The sequence below is a fragment of the Narcine bancroftii genome, chromosome 5, assembly GCF_036971445.1.
Source record: "Narcine bancroftii isolate sNarBan1 chromosome 5, sNarBan1.hap1, whole genome shotgun sequence".
NCBI lineage: Eukaryota > Metazoa > Chordata > Chondrichthyes > Torpediniformes > Narcinidae > Narcine > Narcine bancroftii.
Genome location: NC_091473.1, coordinates 218,771,846 through 218,777,845, shown reverse-complemented (window position 1 = coordinate 218,777,845; position 6,000 = coordinate 218,771,846). Strand labels below are relative to the sequence as shown.

Sequence of the window (6,000 nt, the reverse complement as noted above, 5' to 3'; positions counted from 1 at the left end):
ATAAATTGGTACATACAGCTGGATATCTACCCCCTTCCCAGAATAGCCGATATGGTCAACGAGATAGCCCGCTATTTCTTGACAATCAACCTAAAGTTGGCTTATCACCAGCACCCTATCCATACATGGGATAAGCCATATACTGCCTTTGAGGCAGACGGGTGCCTCTACCAGTTCCATTGAGTTTCGTTTGGGGTCACGAATGGGGTCTCCGTCTTCCAGCAGGAGATGGACCACAACCTAAGAGCGACCTTCCCGTACTTGGACAATGTCACCATCTGCGTTCACGACCAGCAGGACCACGATGACTTGCTGAGTTTCTACAACACTGTGTTTTTACTGAAATGAAGGGTTGTATGTGATGTCAATAATGTATTAATTCTGACAATAAGTTTGAACTTGAAGCACATTGTTGTAGAGTAAGGGATAGAATCCCTCTCCTGTAGATGGGGCTGTGTGCCGGAGTAGTAACTTAAGAGGTTGTGATATCTCTTGCTATCTTTGTTGCATCTTTTGTAATATTCAGGAAGATTTCCATCTGTAACCTGGTATAAACAATGAAGTGATTGCGACTGGGTAAAATCGTTACTGGAAGAGTAAATGTTAAGGTAGAGATGCAACTTTCTTCATAAAGTGGTAACACGAATCAAATTCACATCGATAACACTGGTGATCGGCACAGACTAGCATCAAACTTCATCTGAGCAGTTTTTTTTTTAACAGCCGAGGAATCCACGAAATTGATGCGAATATCGGTCCCATCAGCTGCCAGCGAATGTGGTAAGAAATGCAAAGTTACTTGTGTTTCACTGAAAGGTTGGAATTTGGACATCGATGCTACAGGCTTCCCTCCCCCTCCTTCTCCTTGTAATAGTTCTGACTGTGCAGTGGGGTGAAAGTAGGAGGTCATTTCACACTATGGTAAAAGACTCAGATGAAAGATGAAAAGGCTCTGACTAATATAACAAGAATTTATGGGACAGATGCCCCACAGTGCTACGTTCTAATTTTTTGGCGATTGTATTGTGGAATCCCCAACAACTACACTGTTGAGATCATGTGCTTTCGTCTCCGGAATCGGATGAACTTATAGACTGAAGCCTTGAATCTTGTGATCAGAGTTGCGACATCTCTGTCGATGTTTCATTTAGGGCAAGGATACAACTAAAAACAAAATTTGAAAATGGCCAAGCATTGGGCAGACTCCAGTACTGTGTGTATGGGCTAGCCGACTATTGATGAAAGGGAGGAGAGCGTCTTGGGAGCCTTTTAATCCAGGGAATAGATTTGGGTTCAATTTCTTAGCTTGCAAGCATCCAAATTTCGAACTCCAATGTTTCTTGGGTGCGAGTTGGAAGGGTTGAGCGGTGAGCAGTTAGGGTGCACTCCCCAGCCAAGTCATACTGCAGTTCGGACAATATTTGATAATCCAGAATGTCAAACATTCCCTCTTCCAGCTCACAGTTAAACACTTCCGATGGGCATCTGTGGAGAGAGGAATATGGGACTTTGATCTGAAACTTTACCCTTAATTAGAACTTTTCAAGAAATGAAACTGAAATATTAAATCTGATGCTTCTTGGGACACATTTCAGGATCTTCCCTTTATTTAAAGTTCCTGTTCTTTGAAGACCTTATTTTGGCATATTGACACACAGGCTATATCCTTTGTGACTCAGTCCATGCTATCTTCTTCCTCTTCATTGATTCTTCTGTCTTTTGGCTTCCTCTTTGGACTAACTCTTCCTCCCAATACTTTTCCCGTTTGTATTGTCAGATTTCAGATTTATTGTCAGAGTACATACATGATATCTCATGCAACCCTAAGACTCTTCTTCCTGCGGGCAAGGCAGAATTACCATTTATTGGTAGTGCAAAAAAAACTATACTCCATGTACACATGTAAACAAAAAATGAAATGTAAACAAATTGTGCAATGCAGAGAGAAAAACAATCAATAAAGTGCAAAAGTAAGAATCCTTAAATGAGTTACTGATTGATTTTGTTGTAGAGAAGTCTTATGGTGCGGACCCCTGGAGAGTCCCACTGGAGTCTCTGTGGCTGTGGGAGTGTTGGAGGTGAATCCACGGACACACGTTGACTCTGGGGAGGACTCTTTTGTTTCTCTTTCTCTGAATGTAAGATGCTGATGGTGAATCTGTCTGCCTTATGGCAGTCAAAAGGCAATTTACATGTAATAATACAGTTTTTGAAACATGACAATAAAGGAATCTTGAATTTTGAATCAAATCTAGAATCTTTGTGGAGGGGTAGCATCTGGTGAACCTGGTGGTGCGAGTCTTGTTACATCTATATCTCTTTCCTGATGGTAGCAGCGTGTACAGAGAGTGTGATTGGTAATGTAGATCCTTGACGATTGCTTCTGCTTTCCGAAGGCAGTGTTCCGTGTAGATATTCTTGATGTTAGGGAGAATTTTGCCTGTGATGTCCTGGGCTGTATCCACTACCTTTTTCAGGGCGCTCAGGAATATTAATGACCCCCTACTAGGCTGATGCAGCCAGTCAGCACACTTTCCACCGCACATCTGTAGAGGTGGAGGAAGTTTGTAGATAGCCTCATCAGCAACAATGATGAATCGCACTTCAGAGAGGAGGTGGAAAATCTTGTAATATGGTGCAAGAGTAAAAAAATGAGTCTCAACATGGTCAAGACAAAGGAGATATTTGTAGACTTTAGGATGACCAGGAATGACCACTGTCCACTACAAATCATTGAGAGAGTGGAGAGCAACAAGTTCCTTGGAGTTCACTTAACTAGTAACCTATCGTGGACACTCAGCATCTCACTTATCAGGAAGGTGCAACAGTGACTGCACCTCCTGAGAAAACTGAAGCGAGTAAGGCTACTGGCCACCATAAAGTTAACCTTCTATAGGAGCTCTATCGAGACCATCCTGGCCAGCTGCATCACAGTGAGGTACATTTGCTGCAGAGAAATGGATCGGAGGTCAATCCACAGGACCATAAGAGTGGCAGAGAGAATCACTGGAGACTTCCCTCACCACTGCACCCCCAATGCCCACCATTGACATGAACTAGCAGGATCATTGTCTGAAGAGGACACACAAAATAATTGAGGACCCCTTCCACCCTGCACACATCTTTCAGCTGCTCCTGTCAGGGAAGAGATGCAGCAATAACAGAGCCAGTACCACCAGGCTGAGGAACAGTTTCTTCCCACAGACAGTTAGAATGCTGAACAACCAAAGGAACGGCTCACACTCACCATCTGAGAGTCTCACATGTACAGAACCATATTTATTTATTATATTTGTATGGATGAAATACTTGTCCTGCATATCTATTGTTTTTGTCTGTATGTGTATTATGTCTGGTTGTATGTCTGCATGTTTTGCACTGAGGACGGGAGAACGCTGTTTTGTTGGGTTGTACATCCCTAACGTCGAAGTACTCGAGATGGCTGAGGTCGACAGCATCGAGTCCACACTGCTGAAGATCCAGCTGCGCTGGGTGGGTCACATCTCCAGAATGGAGGACCATCGCCTTCCCAAGATCGTGTTATATAGCGAGCTCTCCACTGGCCACCGTGACAGAGGTGCACCAAAGAAAAGGTACAAGGACTGCCTAAAGAAATCTCTTGGTGCCTGCCACATTGACCACCACCAGTGGGCTGATATCGCCTCAAACCGTGCATCTTGGCGCCTCACAGTTTGGCGGGCAGCAACCTCCTTTGAAGAAGACCGCAGAGCCCACCTCACTGACAAAAGGCAAAGGAGGAAAAACCCAACACCCAACCCCAACCAACCAATTTTCCCCTGCCACCGCTGCAACCGTGTCTGCCCGTCCCGCATCGGACTTGTCAGCCACAAACGAGCCTGCAGCTGACGTGGACATTTACCCCCTCCATAAATCTTCGTCCGTGAAGCCAAGCCAAAAAGAAGAGAAGAAAGAAAGAAGACATGTACAATCAGATGACAATAAAGTTGACTTACAATTTGCCATGGCTTCCGATGTCATACCAAATCTCCACAAACTCCTGAGGAATTTGAAGCGCTGACATGCTTTCTTCACGAAGCCAACTATTCCCTTTCTCAAATCAAGTTACCTTGCTTGCACGGTAAAGACAAGATAGGTTTTTCCAGAACCACAGAGCATATTTAAATTTCTGTTCACTAATGGTCTTTACAATCTAAATTCGAGATTTTAATTATTGATAGTGGGAAAAAAGGGTTCATTTCTGAAATGTACGGTTTGTTACAAGAGAGGACGGTTAAGGTTGATTTATATAAAATGAAGAATAAGTAGGAGAAGGGTTCATCTATTTTATTATCTCAGGAGGAATGGATGACTGTGTGTAGACAGTGTTACGAAATTAATTAACATGAGATATAGTTTAGTTAATTATAACTTTTTACATCACTTGTATTTAACTCTTGAGAAGTTGAAAAAATATGGTTTTAGTTCTTCAGATTTGTGTTTTCGGTGTGGCATACAGACAGGTACTTTCTTACATTCAGTATGGATTTGTGAAAAAATTATCAAGTTTTTGGAAGATTTGTTCAAGATTGAATTACAGCTTGATCTGTTACTTTGTTTATTGGGTTATACTACAACATTAACAACCGGTTTACAACTGGATAAATTCCAAATTGCATTTATTCGTCTGTTGTTAGCTGTAGCTAGAAAATGTATTGCTGTTACATGGAAGAATTATGTTGAATTAAATGTACAAAGATGGCAATAATGAACTAAAATCGTGTCTTTATTAAGAGAAGATAACTTATAATTTACGGAATATTTATTCCTTTTTTGTTAAAATGTGTACACCATATTTGAAATGTATGGGTTTGGATATATTGTAAATGTTTTTTTTAAGAAGTAAAGGGTTGGGACACTCCACAACAACCGATAATTACCTGAAATATGTATTTTGCTCCGACATAGGGGGGAGGAATGTAGTGGGAGGGTGGGTTAGTAAGGGTATAATTTATACTGTTTCTTTGTATGTATTTTAAAAATTCATAAATAAAGTTTTCAAAAAGAAACTAATGGTCTTTACACCATCATCTTGTTTACTTCACACTAACTATTCTTGCCATCCTCTACTTGTCATACTCTTCAAAATCCCCAGCCACTGTTCAGACTGATTGTTTTCTCAATTCCAACTTCCTTTTCAAATTGACCTACATTCTTTATCTTGCACTGCTGTCATTTTTAAGAAATGTTTTCTTCCTGTTCTGATCAACTCTTCACACAATTCATCACCTGTTTGAACATTACAGCACAGCATAGACCCTGAAGGCCACAAATTAGTGCCGATTTATGCAAATCTACTCCACAACAATCTAATTTTCCTGACCTCACCCATAACCCTCTTTTTCATACATTTATGTGCTTATATGAGTGTCTTTTAAGCCCCTTTTACACTTGCATCCCACTAAATTGGCTGTTCAGTGTTCCAAGATAGGAATGGAGGTTTCGCTTTTCACACTTGACCACTCCTAATTGAGACACTGAACACTTCACACTTGCAAGGAGCCATCCCTGGAGTTAGAACTGTTCTATCTCCTACCAGTAATGTTATGACACATCGAGCTATGGTGCCCTAAATCCTGATGAATGTATAATGATCTTATATTTGAACATAATTAATCATGCCTAATTATAACATAATTAAGCTTTATGTACAGCACAGTATGAGCCCTTCAGCCCCTGTTGTTGTTGTGCTGACCTATATAAACCTTTATAAGGGACCGTGGGAAGGTGCTAGCATTAAATTGCAATAGCAACAATTTTTAAACAGCGTGGGAAAGTTGGTAGTATAGAGCACCATTTATACAGTGTGCAAAAGTCGCTAGCTTTTTCCTGTGGTCTTTATAAATAGTGCACTATAGTGCCACCAACTTTCCCACGCTGTTTAAAATTTGCCTTCTATTGCTATTTATTTCTTTTCTCTCTCCTGCTACGATTTTCCCAAAGCAAAGTTTATACCTTCATTTTAATAATTTCTTCCTACAC

The 6,000-nt window shown here is 41.0% G+C and overlaps 1 protein-coding gene across 6 annotated transcripts in view; it reads left to right on the top strand.

Annotated features, from left to right (window-relative positions):
- The first annotated feature begins 501 nt into the window (after positions 1–501).
- dram2b (DNA-damage regulated autophagy modulator 2b) overlaps positions 502–6,000 on the top strand; it is a 70,477-nt gene continuing 64,978 nt past the window's right edge. For 2 of the 6 annotated variants that reach the window (XM_069941264.1, XM_069941262.1), the window contains exons 1-2: positions 508–608; positions 724–780. The gene's annotated coding sequence lies outside the window, so the exon portion shown is untranslated. Of the gene's footprint in view, positions 781–6,000 lie in introns of all 6 variants that reach the window. The other 4 variants (XM_069941261.1, XM_069941260.1, XM_069941265.1 and 1 more) reach the window with 3 other exon arrangements.